Below are 21300 nucleotides of genomic sequence, written 5' to 3'. Positions count from 1 at the left end.
CAACAATTGCACGAAGAAATTATTAGAGAACTTGATAACGTTGTGGATTGGGACCTTATTTCGAAGCACCAAGAATTATCCGAAAAATTTATGGAAGATTACAAGCATAAACTTAATTGGTGTATTGTCATTGCTAATCAGAAACATTTATCAAACAAATTTGTATCGAATAATTATCATTTTACTCTGATTTATGTTTTATCGAAAATATGCGAAAAGTTATAATTTTTTTTCTAAAAAATAATTTTAACATAATCTTTATTTTTTAAATATAATTAATAAAATTTATACTCTTATCTTTTTTTGTATAATCTTCAAATTAATATATATCATTGTAACCCCTATTCTTTATTCCAATAAAAGAGAGAAAAAAGAAAAAATCGTGTCGTTTATTTAATCACCGTCGCGACACAATAAATACCGTTAAAAAATCGATAAATATCGAAATAGCAAATAGCATGATCCGATTAGTGACGGTACATGTTATTTGTTATTTCTTTTAACATCTAATTTCGAAAATATATTAAAAAAATATTTAAAATAATATATTTCTTAACAGATGGCGCCACTCGCAAAAAATCGTCGTTAATAAAAAAAAAAAAATATTAGTTCGCTTATACAAAAATAATAATAGTTCTCTTATATATAAAGAAAAAAATATATATACATAGAACCGTTAAAAAAATATATTCGTACTTAAAAATTACTCTTATTTCGGAGCGATTTATTCCAGAAACTCTCGTTCAAATCTCGCGGAGAAGTATAACCGAAGGGGCATCGAAAATGGGTGTGGTTTCGACTCCTATGAGAGTTTCTGGGATGGTAATTATCTCGGAATCGGTCGAGAGATTCTGCGATTTTGCACGATTTTAGCCCCTGCTCGACGTCTTTCCCTCAAAATGGTGAGAGATTCTGGAATAAAAGTTATAAACCTCGCGAAGTTAACCAAATTATCCCAGAGTCTCTCATATATATACTACTTACTTCAATTGTTACTTTTGAATCTCGAAATAGTCTTGATACTTTTCTTACAATATAAGTGTATTTTAAAATATCTACAAATGTAAACTATTTACATTGACATATCACTTGGAAATTTACATGTATACGGATTACATTTGTTAATTTTTTATATCTTATACTATACAACCACCACGGGCAAATGCGGCTCCGAGAGCAGCATGCAACTCTTTTTGAGTTACATGCGACTCTTGCTTAAAGTGTTTATTTCTGCTTTTTATTGTTAGTTTTTACAATTTCATTTCCACAATTTTGCGAAAATATGTTTATTAAAAAAATTCAATATTTGTTTTATATAATATTTATATTATATAATAAAATTGCGGTACNAGAGATTCTGGGATAAAAGTTATAAACCTCGCGAAGTTAACCAAATTATCCCAGAGTCTCTCATATATATACTACTTACTTCAATTGTTACTTTTGAATCTCGAAATAGTCTTGATACTTTTCTTACAATATAAGTGTATTTTAAAATATCTACAAATGTAAACTATTTACATTGACATATCACTTGGAAATTTACATGTATACGGATTACATTTGTTAATTTTTTATATCTTATACTATACAACCACCACGGGCAAATGCGGCTCCGAGAGCAGCATGCAACTCTTTTTGAGTTACATGCGACTCTTGCTTAAAGTGTTTATTTCTGCTTTTTATTGTTAGTTTTTACAATTTCATTTCCACAATTTTGCGAAAATATGTTTATTAAAAAAATTCAATATTTGTTTTATATAATATTTATATTATATAATAAAATTGCGGTACAGAATTGCAGTACAAAATTAAAAAGTACAGAACTGCAGCTCCCATGCATTTTGCAAAACCAACAGTACAGATTCCACTGACCTCTTGCTTGCCCACCCCTGCTATACAAAAGTCTACGGATAACATAAGTGATACTTAGCTTCGATGAAGAATTACATACTTTAACGTACAGTACATACATATATATTTTCACGCTTATAATACAAAAAGAATGATCAACAGGCAAAAGTACACTACAGTCCTATGAAGAACCCATTCACCAACTTTGTCCACACCTTCCTGTCCACACTTTTTTTTCGGACACACTCGTGCCTTTACAAGCACACTTCTTCACATTCTATTTTTGACTCAACATGTTTCGTTCTTTTAGGTACTTGACTATTTGTTCAAACCAAGTCTTTCTTGGCTTTCCCCAACCAGGTTTCCCATCCACCTTTTTCAATTATGCTGATTATATGTAAAAAAAATTATATAAGTATACGAAAGCAGCAATAAAGGTCAATCAGATCTTCATGCCGCTAGCAAGACAAGTGATATTATCATAATAAATCATATACGAAATATATTTCAAGTTATTTAATTAACAGTGTCTTATATATATAATATTAATATAATTTGCAAAGTTTATCACACAACAAAAATTTTTGAATTTTTGTCTGTCTTCATTTCTGTAATGTTTTCATTGGAAATTGCTGTTACTTGCGATGTTCTACTTCTTAGCACGTTAGACAGAAGACTGCTCAATGGGGATTCGAAGAATAGAAAAAAGAACAGAGCAGCAATCAGTGACAAGAACATAACAAAAGAATATATCATCCACTGTAAAAAAATAAATGTAATCAATTATGAATAACTTCTCAAAAGTGATATCACAAAACCAAAAAAAATAGCATTTTAATTGAGCAACAAAAATTGCAATGATTTAAAATTAAAAAATTAAAAAAGACTTGGCATTAATTCGAAAAAATTTTGGCGANAATGTTTAGATTGGAAATTGCTGTTTCTTGCGATGTTCTATTTCTAAGCACGTTGGACAGAAGGCTGCTCAATGGGGATTCAAAGAATACAAAAAAGAACAGAGCAGCAATCAGTGACAAGAACATAACAAAGGAATATAGCAGCCACTGTAAAAAATAAATGTAATCAATTATGAATAACTTCTCAAAAGTGATATCACAAAACCATAAAAAATAGCATTTTAATTGAGCAACAAAAATTGCAATGATTTAAAATTAAAAAATTAAAAAAGACTTGGCATTAATTCGAAAAAATTTTGGCGATATTCTAAATTTTATTGCTAAATTAGAGTCACCCAACATAAGCATCAGGCTCATCTGACTGGTTGTAGCAGTGTGCTTATTACCCTGGTCATCACTCGGTGCCATATTTTTGGGAAGTGAACTTGGGAAGCTAAGGATGTGGCGGCATTCGCGTAAGTTATGATGGGAGGCATTAGGTTAAGATCTAAATGGCACCTAGGCGACTTATAAATTTTAGTGTCATAAACGATCTCATGTGTGACCTGGCAAAAAGTTCGTTGTTAGCCTCGCTCCAGCACAGGAGGTCTCAGAGTCAGTCGTTTATCTCCTTCCAGTACATCCTCGAGTATGGATTCTAACTTAACCTTCTCTAAATCTAAAAGTAAGGTGAGAGATGGAAGAGGTGAAAAGGTAATGTTGGATGACCCTCCTTGAAATCGACTTAAGAGGATATGTTAATATTTAGTACTCAGGGTGTTATATCCGTTAGTGTTAAATGAGGTGGACAAGATGCATCAAATGATGCTACATATAAGTAAATACTGCTGTGAACAAGTTAGCAGAAAAACATTAGAGCTTATTAAAGTTCAATGAGACCCCATTTTTTGTTAAATTAAAGATCTTTACGTTGCACAGGTTAAATGTGTGGGTAACATTAGAAAATAGCTGGAGAGTGAATAGAAAAAAGTACTAGCTTATCTGAAGTGGCTACAGTCGATCTTCCCATATGCGATGAAGTACAATATGTAGTAAGTGTAATATGAATATGAGTGAGAAAAACTAGGCTGTTTTGTTGGTGAAAGGTAAGACTGACATGGGCAGCGATTTTTAAAAGAAACTCTTAAAAGAAAAATATACAACCTAGAAAGATTAAAGTAAGAATAAGTAGCATATATAAGATGAAAAGATCAGAGATTATTGTGACCCTAGCTTCTAAATGTAACGTTGATAAGATCTTAATTGATATAATTATAAGGGTTTTATATTATATAGGTTTCATATATAGTGTAACTGTACATAGTTTTTAAGATATGTTTTATAGAGTTTTATGATTTTCTCTCTTGCTAAGCAAAGGCACACTGAAAACAGCAGTGGCGTCCATAAACGTCGTGCTGAAATATTAACTTATTATATAGAGCACACCATGCTCAGTATTTGGAGTGGTGTATAATACATCTGGTATGTGAATAGCACTAATCTATAGGTTGACCTTTATCCGTAGGACTTGTTTGTACACTCATGCAGATACAACAACGGTTCAGTGTCGTGCCGTGACATTTTATGTTAGGGAAGCTGTGTTTCTGTAAGAAGCCGATCAACCGTACTATCTGTTATCACTTTCAATATTTATTTTATATTATTTACTAATGTAAATAGATTGTCCGTCATTTATTTTTTTAATTAATTCTTTTACCACCAGGTGGTGACCACGGAAATTTCCAAAATTTACAACTTTTCGATCACTCTCATCGAACTCGAAAAATTTCTGTCTATTACATCTAATATTACATAGGAATCAGTTCCCACTGTACTCAGCTAGGTATTGGTTCAGTTAAGCTTTTAAGTAAAAGTTCCTGCTTTTTCAGCAGGGTTTTACCTATTAAATACCATTTATAATTAAACGGCCATAAAAATTATATTTATATTAATAATGTCTCCAAAGTTCAGCGAATTTTTCGCAGAAAAATAACTTATCTGGAAACACGCGCCCGGCATTCGATGCGCCGCTCCGCGAAGAATACAAGCTTAAGCAATGGCGTCGTCGAACTATGCACACTCCGTAAGTAATCCTGCAATTTTTTGTTTATAGCATAGTTTATACGTATTATTCTCAAAACATTATACGTGTTTTTGAAATGTTGAGTCAAATTAATTAATTAATCTGCATCAATATCTTAATTTAATCAAATTGTTATTTCAAACACCATAACTGTGTATTTCTATTAATTGGACTTATTATACTGGTGTATAGAATTATAGCAACACAGTCACACATGTAAGGGTCCGAATAATAGGCCTAGCCACATAAAATTTTATTGAACCCCGTACGCGATCTTATCAAAATCTTTAAACGGATGCTCATCCTTTTTCTGCCGGAAACTACTTCCTCCCTCACCGGATTCTCAACCGGAGTTCTGATGACAGTCATCACCGATAAGTACGATTGGTTATTGTAATCATGTGATCCCTAATATAAAAAGGGGGTTGCCATCCGAAACGGGGTCGGAATAGTCTCTCACGAACTACACCCGATCCGATCTCCTCCTGATCAACCCANGAAGCTACTTCCTCCCTCACCGGATTCTCAACCGGAGTTCTGATGACAGTCATCACCGATAGGTACGATTGGTTATTGTAATCATGTGATCCCTAATATAAAAAGGGGGTTGCCATCCGAAACGGGGTCGGAATAGTCTCTCACGAACTACACCCGATCCGATCTCCTCCTGATCAACCCAACTCATCGCCTACAGAATCCGATCCGGACGACGATCGCCACACCAATACGAACTTGAATACGAACTTGAACTCGTCCAGAGGTATGATCGCTGACCATGTAAACTCTCTCTCGGTACTACGCGAAAGAATATAATTAGAATAGCGTATCCCATGTATTTAATCTAAATGTATTATTAAATGTTCGTTTTCCTTGCATTTTGGTGTTGTCTATTCGAATATCGCCTAAGCCAAACTGACGACCCTCTCACCTCCTTTAACGCTCTTAGAAAACGCGTCCCGTTGTTACGGGCTAATAACCTTGAACGGCTATCTCCTGACTCGTGAGCGTTGTCGGACTAACGGAAGTAATTACTCGGGTCCGATATCTCACATATTGGTGTCAGGAGTGGGGTTCGACTCTCTCGAACTGTTGGTAAGGCGAAAAGGCTATATTCGAATAATACGACGATTCGATTTGAGTAGGGTAGAAACCCCGGTTAGTAGATAGGTAATTTAATAAAAATATATAATGGAGGACGTACCCCATCCCGAGGAGAACCCTGCTAATCCGCCCCCTAATCCTAATCCAGCGCAGGCCCCTCTCACGCTAGGAGGGTTAGGTGGCATTATTCCTTTATTACCCGTATTCTCTGGAGAGACCGGAGGCCCCAGAGTAACGGACTTTTTCGATTCTTTAACTGATGTTATGAAGGTAGCTGCTTGGTCAAAGGCGCAAATGCTGGCAGTTGCAAAGCTAAAACTCACTGGTATTGCCCGGGAATTTGTAAGAAAAGATAGGCGAATGAAGGAAGTTGACGATTTCGATGAGTTTAAACGGTTATTAATTCGGCGTTTTGAAAGGGAGCCGTTTTCGGTGCGACTAAATCGATTTTTTTCATGCGTACAATCTAAAGAGGAAGATGTACAAACGTATGCTGCCCGTCTTCAAGCTTTGGCGATGGAAATAGAAATTCCACAGGAGCCAGGGGCAGATGCTACGGAAACCGCTATTATTCAAAGGGTCCAGAGGAAAGAGTTAGATGAAAGGTTAAAAGCGCAGTTTATGAATGGGATCGGAATACGAATTAGGCAACGCGTAATGTCCCGAGAGCCGGAAACGTTTGATGACGCGTTAAAAATAGCTATTAGTGAGGAAATGATCGAGAGTATCACCGCACATCCTCACGGCATTATGCGAACTGTTCGGGATAATGAACGAGTGCCCGAATGCTCTGCAGAGGTTAATCTAGCTCGGCTAGCTAACGCATTGGACAACCTCAAAGTGCAAATAGATGGGTTAACCCGAGGCACAACCCGATCACCTTTAATGCGGCGTGGTCCTACAGGAATTTATAACCATAATAATCTTTATAATAATTCACCTTCCCGGCGAGGTGTGCATCGTCCGATTGTCCCTAATCATCGCTCCGCGCGATTGAATTCCCAGACCCACCAAAATCAGCGACGGAATTGGAACTCACCCGTCCGTCGAAATAACAACGGCCCTTACCGGTCAATGCCTCCGAGAAACGAGTCACCCTCGAGACGTGATGTCGGGAATGAGCGTAGTCGGGTCCGATTTCAATCCCCTTCCCCCGAGGAACCTCAGCATAGGTGGAAAGGACAGGTACGAAGCGTCGATGGTCGCCGCACTCGATATAGAGTATGCCAAGCCGCTCCAACACCTTATCACAGGGCTACACATAAAAGGGATTCTTACATATCATCTAAACAACCGCTGGATAATTCGCCGAACGTGAGGAAGCAAGACCAATCCCTTCCCTCCCAAACTACTAATTGTACAAGTAACCAAGGCGAAGCCATTTTCGAATGTATTATAGGAGGGAACCCAGCCACAGTACAAGTGGACACGGGAGCTAAGGTGTCCCTGCTGTCTAAAGCATTCGCGAGTAACTTAGAAGAGCGAGTTAACATCGAGTATGATAGGGAAACTGATCTGAGAAGCGCCACTGGGCATCCTATACAAACCTATGGTATTATAACTCCCTCTTTCAGGATCGGAAACCTGCAGTTCCCTTTTTCATGTTGCTTGGTTGATATTGATATTACCTACCCTTGTGATGGTATTATTGGTAGGGATATGATTATGGAGAGAGGAATGATTATCGATTTACAGGGTGGAGGACTAACTATTCCTCCCCAAACACTGGTTCCGTTTTTACGCTCAGCACCTACTAAACAGTTAACGGACCAGGAAACCACTAAGGTAAATAAAGAGCACATTTTAACCGAAGCACCCCGCGAAAGAGAGGGCTCCGATTTACCAAAGGAAACGGCCGAAGGGAAGGAAGTGGTGTTAGTAGAAACCTGTCGGCTTCCTCCCATGACCGATAATATAGTGACTGCTACAATTTTAGGAGTCAAGAATAGTAGCAATACTACCGGAGTAATAGAGACAATTCCCTTCTCCCAGGAGGGGATAACTGGGGTAAATGTGCTAGTTACACCCAATAAACGGGGACAGGTCCCCATACGTCTGTGTAATACTACTCGCACAACGAAAAAATTGATAAAGGGAACTAAGGTCGGTATATTTTTGGAGGCCAGCGAAGATACTGATCCCGTAAATCTTGTTAACCAAGGAGCCACAGCATCCTTATCGAAACCGGAATTTGGTCAGCTCTTTGATTGGACCAACATTCCAGAAGACGAGAAACAGTCTCTTTTGGCCCTATTGTACCAATATCGACATGTCTTTGCCGTGAATGATTACGATCTAGGTTATTGCGACATCGTACAACATACGATTGACACAGGAGATGCTGCGCCTATTTACTCCCCTCCCTACAGGATTCCATATGCTCAAAGACAACAATTAAACGAAATCATTGACGGCCTATTAGCCCATAATATAATCGAGCATTCTACCTCACCTTGGAGTTCCCCAGCACTTCTTGTCAAAAAAAAACTGGGTGGACTTCGTCTTGTTATCGACTATCGTAAATTAAATAAACTCACGAAAATAGACCCTTATCCACTCCCTCTGGTGCAGGAGTCCCTTAGTTTAATGGGACATGCCAAATATTTTTCCACGATGGACACCGTTTCCGGATTTTGGCAACTGAGTGTTTGCGATAAGGAGAAGACAGCCTTCTCTACCCCTGATGGGCACTATCAATGGAATCGCTGTCCCATGGGGCTCAGAAATAGCCCTGCAGCCTTTGAACGAACGATGGACTTCGTATTACATGGACTAAAGGGAAAAACATGCCTCGTATACATGGACGACATCCTTACTTTCAGTCCCGACTTTCCTAGTCATCTGAGACGACTAGAACAGGTCTTCCAAAGATTAGGCGATGCGGGGATCAAATTGAAGCCCCGGAAATGCCACTTCCTTCAGCGCCAGATAAAATTCTTGGGTCACGAGATTTCCGAAAAGGGCATAAAACCTGACTCCGACAAAATTTCTTGCGTCCTAAACTTTCCGCGTCCTGAAAATGAACGAGACATCCGATCATTCCTAGGTTTAACGCTTTAGGAGCCATTTTGTCTCAAGAGGAAAACGGTAGGGAAAAGCCGATTGCCTATGCAAGTCGCTTATTACGAAAGCCAGAGGTAAATTATAGCGCTACTGAAAAGGAATGTTTGGCAACAGTGTGGGCTGTACGATATTTTAAACCCTATTTGTATGGGCGGCATTTTACTATAATCACTGATCATCGTCCCCTCCGTTGGTTACTTGATTGCAAAGATTCTACTACTAATTCCAGATTATCTCGATGGATTATATTTTTGCAGGAATTCGACTTTGATGTTGTTCATAAGGCGGGAAATGCTCATAAAAACGCTGATGCCCTTAGCCGCATCCCCTTCCAGCAAATAAAGGAGGTGGATCCCATCTTCTCCGTAACTCAAATAGCAACTTCCCAGCGGCAAGATGCGCGTTGGGGACCGATTATCCAGACTCTACGCGATGGAGTAACCTCAGGAATTTATCATAATCTCAATTTAGAAGAATTTTACATCAATGAAGAAGGGGCACTCTGTCATAAAGGAACTAAAAGGCAGATAAACACCGAATGGTGGGAACAAATCGTTGTTCCCTCAGCCCTAAAGGAATATATTCTATATACCTTTCACGATAATCCTTTAGCTGGACATCTGGTAGAGACTAAAATGCTAACTAAAATATCCAAATCGTTTTATTGGCCTGAGATGAGAAAGGAAATAAGAAATTATTGCCAAAGTTGTCAGAGCTGTGCTAAACATCGTCGACGTGGACACCGTGCACAGGCAGAACTGCAACTGTTTTCTCCTCTCTCTCACGTATTTGAACGTGCCGCTATGGATATCGTTGGACCGCTACCAATGACAACTAACGGAAATAAATATATTCTGGTTTTCGTCGACCATTTCAGTCGATACGCCGAGGCTGTTCCGCTTCCGGATGTTAATAGCAAGACGATTGCGAAAGCATTCGTCACTCACATAATATTACGACATTCTACTCCAACTCAGCTATTAACGGATAGAGCCCCGAATTTAATCTCGAAGATGTTTCTCGAGGTATGCAACTTATTACATATAAAAAGACTTCTCACTACCGCATATCATCCAGCCAGTAATGGCGTGGTAGAGCGATTTAATAAAACATTAATCGACATTTTATCTCACTATGTCGCCAAGGATCAACTCGACTGGGATGACTGGATACCATACGCTTTATTTGCATATAATACGTCCATTCACGCCTCTACAGACGAAAGTCCTTTCTTCCTTTTATACGGAAGAGACCCTACCTACCNACTTCCAATTAATCGAACTGAGAGAAGCGATAGACGTTTTGGAACAAGGCCATCTGAGCACCTACTTCATTCCCCGAGATATCATGCTCCGAACCTTGCGGGACATTCAAACTCAACTCCCAGACGGCTATTCGATGATTGAACCTATCCAGCCAGATACATTATTTAAATACTACCAATGGATTACCACCATAACTATAGCCTTACCTAGAAAATTTAGAATCTTTGCCAAGATCCCTTTAATCACTCCAAGTGGATATTTTGATCTATATGAAATACTTAAATTCCCAACATACATCCCAACCTTAAATACTTTCATTCAATTCCGTACTACCTATCCAGTAATTGCCCTATCAATGGTCCGACAATCGTATATGCTGTTGCAGCGGGATGACCTAACTTCTTGTCAAACGGCACGTTTCGCTATGTGCTCCTTGGATGTTCCCATCCAACGACCTCCCCAACAAAGTTGTGAATACTCATTATTTAACGGAATTGAGACCCAAGTCAAGATACTCTGCACTCGACAAATCATCCCAACATATAAACCGATCTTTAAACGACTCGATCGAAACGGAGCCTGGATTTATTCCACTCCAGAACCTCTCACCGTAACTATTAAATGTCCTACGAGAAGCCAACGACCAGCTAACCACCAAAGAGTTTTTGCTACTACCTATAAAATAAACCACACCGGAATCCTTACTCTTCCAAATGCCTGTACCGGCTATTTACCTGGAATCATCCTTACCTCACATTTCCAACGACAATCCCAGTTACAACGAGAAATTGCACCACAAGTGGTCGTTCCACCTATCGAACAAATCATAAATCAAAGTGAAATCCACCTACTGCAAAGTCGTCTCCAGGAGCCCAAGACTAAAGATCTCTTAACCCCAACCGGGGATTATGATATCAAATTAGCTGAACAAACTATGTCGAAAGTTCAGTACGATCTTAACCACTTATTACGTATGACCTCTACCTCGTCCACCACCTCCTCTTCTCCGTCACTACTTACGATAATTGCCAGTAGTTTTGGAATTATCCTAATATTAATTGGCCTCCTTTCCCTTATCTGTTATTATATACGACGCAAACCAACTTCCACTCCAACTCTACAACTTGATCAAGTCGACGAACCTACTCCGGCAGACGCCGCTCCTACCGAACTAACCAACGTCACTCCACTTCCACGAAGTGTAGACACCAACCCTTCCCGTGAAATTACACCCCGAAGCAACCCTGGACAAAGAGATTCACGACCTGTTGTTTTATCCTACTAAGGATCACAGTTTTCTTCCTTTTTACCACCATAACCACCTATATATATATATTAACCCCATATATACATATTTTGTTAATTATTTGTTATTAATTTGTTATCCATTTGCTCTCATATATCCTATGATATTATTATCCTTATATTATTCTATAGTATTTTAAATATTATACCTTCTTATATATTATCTTAATATTATTCTTAGTAACCGAGAGAGAGTAACTCAACTATATTTTGTACTTACCTTTCATACCTCCTGCTTATCCAATACTAGATGTTGATTCCCATTTATGTTTCTAATGACTTTTACTTTTATCGAGAAAAACTGAAGTCACCTGACCTACTCCCGAAACGAAGATCTACTGGTCAACGGACCGCAACATATCACCATTTATCCTACGAACTGATCCAGTGCGCCTTTTCTCCAACCAACCTCGATCTACCTGAACGTTGATCCGACCATTATCAATACAAATTATCCTCATCGTTCATCCCCGTCTCAGAACTAGCAAGAACAAAGAACTCTACGCCACGTGACTCTAAGAACCGTTAACCTCTCCCAGGACAGTCCATAGGTCGACCAACCCTGGACGACCTCAACCGATCACCGGATATACGTAACGCATGTATCTCCAATCACCAATGAACCAAGCCCAACCTCTCGAAGAATCATTATACTCCGTCTTCGAGAAATCTTCAAGAATCAACTATACAATTTTATTAACTATATGTACTATTTGTCATTAATAACAATTGTACTTATTCTTATCATGTATTATCTTTTGTAAAATTGTACAAAAAAAAAATAACCGTTTTTGTATTTACACCCACTTATATATAAGAGAGAGTAACCCTCTTGAACAAATTCAAAATCGAACTTGCCTTTGAAGACTAGTACGATTTTGGAAAGACGAAGGTAATGTAAGGGTCCGAATAATAGGCCTAGCCACATAAAATTTTATTGAACCCCGTACGCGATCTTATCAAAATCTTTAAACGGATGCTCATCCTTTTTCTGCCGGAAACTACTTCCTCCCTCACCGGATTCTCAACCGGAGTTCTGATGACAGTCATCACCGATAAGTACGATTGGTTATTGTAATCATGTGATCCCTAATATAAAAAGGGGGTTGCCATCCGAAACGGGGTCGGAATAGTCTCTCACGAACTACACCCGATCCGATCTCCTCCTGATCAACCCAACTCATCGCCTACAGAATCCGATCCGGACGACGATCGCCACACCAATACGAACTTGAATACGAACTTGAACTCGTCCAGAGGTATGATCGCTGACCATGTAAACTCTCTCTCGGTACTACGCGAAAGAATATAATTAGAATAGCGTATCCCATGTATTTAATCTAAATGTATTATTAAATGTTCGTTTTCCTTGCATTTTGGTGTTGTCTATTCGAATATCGCCTAAGCCAAACTGACGACCCTCTCACCTCCTTTAACACTCTTAGAAAACGCGTCCCGTTGTTACGGGGTAATAACCTTGAACGGCTATCTCCTGACTCGTGAGCGTTGTCGGACTAACGGAAGTAATTACTCGGGTCCGATATCTCACACACAGATTAAAATTAGTTTATTTATGATTACCTGGACACATACAATTTGCGTTTCGGACTTGTATGTTTTTCTTCAGCAGGTATTTAATAAACAAATTCTAAAATTTAAACAATAAACAAACTAAGTTTCCCGACAATAATTTTTTTATTTATTTAAATTGACAATAATAAATTATTGTCAATTTTAGAAATTTAAAAAATTATTTTCGGGAAACTAAGTGTGTTTATTGTTTAAATTTTAGAATTTGTTTATTAAATACCTGCTGAAGAAAAACATACAAGTCCGAAACGCAAATTGTATGTGTCCAGGTAATCATAAATAAACTAATTTTAATCTGTGTGACTGTGTTGCTATAATTCTATACACCAGTATAATAAGTCCAATTAGTAGAAATACACAGTTATGGTGTTTGAAAGAACAATTTGATTAAATTAGGACATTAATGCAAATTAATTAACAAAACCTTTTTAATAATATATATAGCAGAAATTCTGGTGGAAAGGAAAATGCAAGGTACAGAAAGCACAGAAAGAGAAATTGAAAAATTAAAATCGGAAATTTGGTAGTTAAGAAAATGCAAAATGGAAGATATAATGTTACCAACATTAAGTTTACCAGTAAGTATCAGCAGAAATTTACAACAACATTATATAAGGAAAATAAATAAATTAATACTAAGTTCAATATTAATTATAAAAAGTACAAATTAAAGAAATTAGAAAGAAAGAATAAGAAAAACAAGGAAAATGGAAAAAGTAAATATACTGGTAAGTTTTTTCAGAATAAATACAATAATTTAGTTAAGAAAATTGGATACCCAACTTATAAAGAAAAAGAAAACTATGAAAAGAAGTTAATCCTGAATATGACGAAGGTAGAAATTCCATGCCCGATACAAAAAACTCTACAATTAGGATTGGACTATAATGGACCTGAAGAGATGAAAATTTAAGATTTTGCTGTAATAACAGAACATTTGTTATGGAAGTTCCCAGAAGAAGAAAGAGAACAAATAAGAACAGGTATGCAAAAAATAATACAAAATAGTAAATTAAATAAAAAAACAAAAAATAAAATTAATAACTATAAGAAACAATTAAATAATGTAAAAACATTTTTAAGTAATAATAACTTGGATATTCTTCAAGGAAACAAGACAAAACAAATAATAATAATGGAAAAAAAAGAAAAGATGAAAGTCATTGAAGAATTAATGAAAGAAGAAAATTACAAAAGACTTAATAAAGATCCAGTAAATCAGTTAATAAAATCTTTGGATACCGAATTGAAAAGTTTAAAAAATAAATTATATATAACAGAAGAAGACATCAAACATATAAAAAGAGAAGATAACAGGACTCCGAAATTCGATATTAGGGTAAAAACACACAAAAATCCAGTTAAATATAGACCTTTAATAGACGTTAAAAATTATATATATTATATCTTGGAAAAATTTTTAAAAGATAAGTTAAATTTGTTACAGGTATCTAAATATAGTATTAAAAATATGGATGAAATATCAATGATACAAATAGATGAACAAATTAGAAATATAGAAGGAATAGAATTTTATAGCAGGTATGTAGATGATTGTATTATAATATTTGATAAAAGAAAGACAGATGAAAAAACAATTATAAATAAAGCTAATGGAATAAGAGAAAATATTAAATTTGAATTAGAAAAAGAAAAACAAAATAGCATTAATTATTTAGATATAACAATTATAAGAAAAGAAGATAAATTAATTTATAAACAATATGTAAAACCTATGCAGATTGCTAAGACAATTAATTATAAATCAATTGTACCTATTAATATGAAATATAATATATTTAAAATGTATTTAAGTAAAATAAGACAATGAACATCTGAGATAGAAACACAAGTAAAAGAAATAGATGATATTATCAAAATGTTCATTTTAAATGATTATCCAAAAACATTGTTAAATAAATGGGTTTAAAATATAAAAAAACAAGAAGCAATCAAACAAATTAATAGATAAATAGAAAAAATTTGTGAAAATAAAGTATATCCCAAAAGTTTTTGAAAGAGTCAAAAAATTATTCAATAAGAAAATTAATATAATACCAGAAAAAGACAATATAACGAAAAAACATCTATGTTATAGAAATGAGCAAAAAATGATATAATGAAACAAAAAAGTGTAGTATATTCGTTTAATTGCAATTGTAATCCAGAAAAAAACATATATTGGAGAGACAAAATAAAAATTAAAGATAAGATTAAAAAAACATATCAGAGCAATACGTGGAAATTATGCAAATTCAGCCGTAGCAGAACACTGCAATTCAACAGGATGTGAAATAATATTAAAATCTTGTAATCTAAAAATGTAAAAATTTTCACACGTATCAACTAAATAAAGATGAGAAAACCCGTCAAGTGTCTTAATTTATAACACTTTATTGTGTTAGAAGCATAAACAAATTGTACAGCACGGTTTCATATCATCAAAATATTAAAATCTGTTAAAATAAGAAAGAAAGAAGAAAATAATTATAAACGACAGTTGTACGAACATATTAATATAATCAAACAAAACAATAAAATAAATAAGAATAACGGAAGAGAAATGCACCAATCATGGAGAAGAATGATAGCCACAAACAGGAAATTGACGTATAAAGAGACGGATAGAGTTGGGTAAGGACTAAGTGAAAGTGAAGAACAACGAAAAGAAATGTAAGTTCGAATTAGCATTAAAAGTATAAATTTGTTAAAATTAATGTAAAATGACAGTATTTAATGTAATAATTATCGGTTTTATACAGGAATAATTTAAAATTAAAATTAATCGTAATTGGAATAAGTTATTGGAGAATAAATGGAATAGAAAAAAACGGCAACAAAATAGTATAGATTTATAATTTATTATTGTCAATTTTAGAATTTTAAAAAATTATTGTTGAGAAACTAAGTTTGTTTATTGTTTAAATTTTAGAATTTGTTTATTAAATACCTGCTGAAGAGGGACATACAAGTCCGAAACGCAAATTCTGTGTGTCCAGGTAATCATAAATAAACCAATTTTAATCTGTGTGACTGTGTTGCTATAATTCTATACACCAGTATAATAAGTCCTATTAATAGAAATACACGGTTATGATGTTTGAAAGAACAAGTTGAGTCAAATTATTCTAGAATCGATTAATTTTATGAAAGAAAACCTTTCAAACAGCCGTAGTCCGAAAACTGCACACTTGACGGACTGTGATTGACTCATGTATTTAAGTGACTCGTAAAACACAGAATTCATATAATACGTAACGTACCTACCGTGTTAAAGGGGGTCTCATATAAAACAAATATTTTAATGGATTTTTTAAAACTCTTGTGAATTATACACAGTTAGTATAAAAACATACCAGTAAACTCCTGTCGGTTGGGATAAGTTATAAATCTACTCGCGATTAACATAATAAGGCGAAAACGGCCAAACATCTAGCAGGCAAGCGGCTAACAGCCCGGAACCGGTCCTGAATAGAATCATTAAAAGCGTTATGGTGTGTAACTTTTACCAGCTAAACTGTCCGAGGTTGATGCTCTGTAAAGCGCACGCGCAAATACTTTTAATCTGGCTGCTTTACACCTTTCAAATATTTTTGCCCTGGAGGCTGTTCCATATTCGGCAATACAGAGCTTCCGTTAAGAATATGCATATACGAATTTGTATTCGAATATGCAATAGCAATCTTATTCTTTTTCTTACATATAGTATAAAAATTTGTGATAAGATAAATAATGCAAATATAATAAAATATTGATTTTAATTAATCCAAAATACGTTAAAATATAAAAATAATCGCAAAATATGTATTTATTTTTTAGAAAATACGAGGGAAGTGGAGCTTCCATCGCTTCCAATGTGGGCACGCCACTGCAATGTTTAGTGGTGAGACCACCAAGGACAACTACAGCTGACTATCCACTTTGAGCTGTAATCCAGCTCCAAGTGGAATCGGTGCAATTAAGCACATCGTGCAGTGTTTATAGTAATGTTTTTCTAATTTAAACATCAATGAAAAGAAAAATGACCATTTCTACAAACTAATTTTGCAGCCGAAAGTGAACTTCTCATCACCACCGGAAGACTAGTAAAAGAATATAAAAAGCCCTTTCAAACACGTGCGCAGCAAATTTTTCATTGTTTGTAATTTCTCTTAAGGGTGGCTGCAGCGATTGCGTATGCTAAAGTTTTTGTTAGCGAACTACATTACACTAATTTGGAAAAATTACCTGTAGTCTGTCGCGAAAATGATTTCAAAATTATTGTAATAAAATATAAAAAGATTCTTTTATCTGGTTCTTTCCTTAGTTACTTTAAAAATTATGCAATATGACTCAAATTCTATGGATAAATACAGGTAAAACAAATAATTGATGCTTTCAGTATTAGCGTGTATTGATTTGTCTATTTTTAATTAACTTTTATGTACTGTACATATTGTTTACCGATGTGTACTTATTTTTCACCCTTATGCAAATTTTTATGCCTATATGTACTAGCCTTGAAAATAAGTAAAATTACGACGGAAATGAAAGTGCATAGGTAAATTTGCGAATTATTAAAGGTGAGATTAATAAGTCTATTCCATAACATAATAATTTCCAACTATACCAAATTAAACTGTAAAACACCTGAAGCCTTTCTCATAGAGCCACCAACGTAAAGGATGATTGAAAAGTGAAGCAGATATATCCAAACATTCAGACTGTTTAACACCACAAAAATACGAAGAGATAACAAACGATTAACGGTTCCTGAAAATAAATAAACAACGGTAAAGTGATTATTTAATATTTTTCCAGTGACAAGTAAATAAAAAGTTGTAAATAAATAGTCAGATTATTTTGGTTAAAACAGTTTCAACTATTTCGAAAATTAAACTGTACTAAGTACAACTTCCGGGCTATTAATTTTAACTAACTACTAATATCCGTTAAAACTGTATCGGTAAAGTAAGTGAACTTGTTCAGGTAATATAATATAGATTGGCTACAATATAAATATAGTTTATAATATGAAAGTAATAATTATCTAAATAACTCTAATTAATTCAGTTACCGTATCTATTTACCCAAATATAGTATATAGGCTATGCATCATTTAGAGAAGTANATTCACTTACTGTATTTATTCACTTAAATATAGTATATAAGCAATGCATCATTTAAGAACTTGTATTTTACATCAGCTAAAGCTTTTTTAAACTAAGTTCACAAGCGCAATTAAAAATATTACAAATGTTAATATAAATTGTTAATATTATAATTTACAGTAGATTAAACAGTAAATAGAAAAAGTACCGTATATGTATTTATTCGTATGAAAAAAATCGACCGTAAACACTAGTGTGAGATTCTAGAGATCCTCCGAAATTAATTGAAAATCGATGTCAAATACATAAATTTTTTGAAGTAATATTTATACATCCTATTTGGTTTCTCTTACCTTTACAAATTTTGAGTCACATACAGTCCAGTTACACCTCTGTAAATCACCTCTCATACTAAACACGTGGGAATAATACAATTCTCTCATTGGAGAAAATCATCAAAAAAGGGCAATCTTTAGTATCATTCGGGTAGTACACCACAAGATTCCATAGGAGAAAGACGTATTCCATATAAGCTCCCTAAGGCCAACGCCCATATTCGACTCCCATAGTTAATACAAAGTTTGTTAAAAACTTTCTTCTAAGTTATAGAAAAGGTCGATTGATGTACCGCCAAAGAGTTAACTAAAGATAAGAAGATTCGTATTAATCAGAAATAAAGAAGATGAAAAAATATACTTTGAGGTAATATGATTTTAGCTGAAATTGTAATCTCTCCCTCTGCGATTAATAGATATATTTGAAGGTCCATTTGGTATAATTTCTCTTTTGTTATTAAATATTTGTTTTTATTTTAAAGTAAGGTTTAAAATGTTTGAATCAAAATATTACACCATCTCCATAACTATTCGTAAACGCGTGTTAGTCGGCGTGTAATAAAACTGATTGACTGGTGTCATCATTCTGACGTGAATCTGAATCTCGAAACTTGCATCCTTTTTAAACGTCCTTAAGGCCATTTTTCGATTGGAGACCGGATCTACCAATCTGTGAACTCTTGAGAACAGATTTCATTTAATTTGTGCCGATTAAGTGGTACAAATTATACGAATCTGTCCTTGGCTAACTCACACTAGATAATGAAAACTTCCTTACCTCCGTGACCAGTGACACAAGCCACTGTCAACCAAGCTAATCCTACGGTCCAAGCAAATGGAGCAATGCACTGAAAGGCGATGATTATATATTCGTTGTCCAAAACATTTTTCTTGTAACTATGCACTCCAAAAATTGATAATGTCATTAAGACAATGCATCCGGTCCAACAAAGTAAAAAGGTAATCTAAGAATTTAAACGGAAAATTCTTAATAAACGGATCACGTAAAAAGTTAAATTTTAGTATTGGTGATATTTCTGTAAAAATTTAAAAAGAAAACGTCTTAAATGAAAATTGTAATATTTACTAACATCACGGTAACACTGCCGTGAACAGCATTGTATCTCGTTAGCAGCCTGCAGTTTATTAAATATTAAATATTTAATAAATGTAAATCTATCTGTTCTCTTATCTGTAAATCTATGCGATTAATTCTATTCGTAAGATTTTACTATACGTTACGGGAAATGTGTAAGGGTAGCAATTGATTACGCGGAAAAGACGTCAAATAGACGAATCCGTCATATATGAAACTGAGGACAGGTGCAAAATATAACGTTATGCTCTAAAATTTAATTAAAGTATACGATTATTTTTTATTACTGTTTATTAATTTAAAGAAATGAATATTTTATTTTCAATCAATATTTAACTAACAGTCACAATAAAAATTAAGCATTAATATTAATTTAGCTATACCAGCAATTTTTTTCAGAATTTGTGTTGTAATACCGAATTGTTCGAATTGGGAACAGTTCGAGTACCGCGACATCGCTGTATTTCGGTAGTTATTTTTACGAAACATTTTTTACCTACAGCTAAAAAAACTTTAATGACACTTTCTTAAAAATCTTTAAATGAATACAAAAAAATAATCCATAAAATCTAACTGTAAGAGCGAATCAATTGAAAAAAACCTGTGTTGTGGGAGTAAAATCTGTATTGGAATGGTGCCGAATTTCAGTATACAAAAATGTTTGCAAAACTCTACGTTTTCAAACTCAAAACTCGACAAATAAACAAAATAATTGGGATAATGTTCTGTGGATATTTGTGGGGAAGTATTCGGGTGTATTGGCGCAATTTCCTTTAATATCTCAGGATAGGGTAAATATTAAGAAACAAAATTTGCCACAGTAACTTGTATACAAAGCAGATGATGCTTTTAAATTCTAATGGTTAAAAAAATCGATAGAATAAGATAAAAAGAAGTCAACTTATTGAACATTTTATTCGTTATTATCAAGGGTAAAGATTTCTAATTTCAGAATAAGCGTATGTTATTCGTAAACTGGACAATGATAGATCATATGGTCGACGGTGTCTGGGTTTTCTGTAGAGCAAAAGCGAGACAGTTTCTGCCCGGTTATACATCGCCAGGTAGCTTCTAAAATTACCATGCTCAGTAAGTAGTTCAGCAGTAGCAAATGTTAAATCTTTAAGTGGTGATGAGAACCTGCATTCAACACTAGCAGAATAGTCTCGTTAATGGTTTAGCAGTAAAACTGCTCAACCATTGTTGACTCCATTTTTTCATAGCGTTGTCGCAAATATAATTTTTAAGGCTGCTACGTGAGAGAGCGGAATGCGAGTGTAGTCCAAGTTAGTGTCCTTTGCAGCTGAATAAGCCGGTGAATCGACTTTTTCATTTCTAAGTATGCCAGAATGGCCAGGAAAATATATAAAGTTATCTTATTTACAAGATTTTTAATACGGTGCTGGATATGTGTGATTCTATTGCTATTGCAATAGGGATTTAATAGAGCTTTTAGGACAGACTGAGAATCGCTGTAAATGTTGATTGACAGAGTTTTCTTTGGTAGTAAAGTGGCCCACTGAACAGCTTTGTAGTCGGCATCTTCAGCTTGATAGATGGGGGTATGTGGGAAGTACTTGTACCTTCTAATATATTTTTGGCAAAATATGTTAGTTAGGAGA

Source organism: Centruroides sculpturatus, unplaced genomic scaffold, assembly GCF_000671375.1.
Source record: "Centruroides sculpturatus isolate CEXI.00-Female unplaced genomic scaffold, Cexi_2.0 scaffold990, whole genome shotgun sequence".
In the NCBI taxonomy this organism is placed as follows: Eukaryota; Metazoa; Arthropoda; class Arachnida; order Scorpiones; family Buthidae; genus Centruroides; species Centruroides sculpturatus.
Note: the sequence above shows the minus strand (reverse complement) of the source record.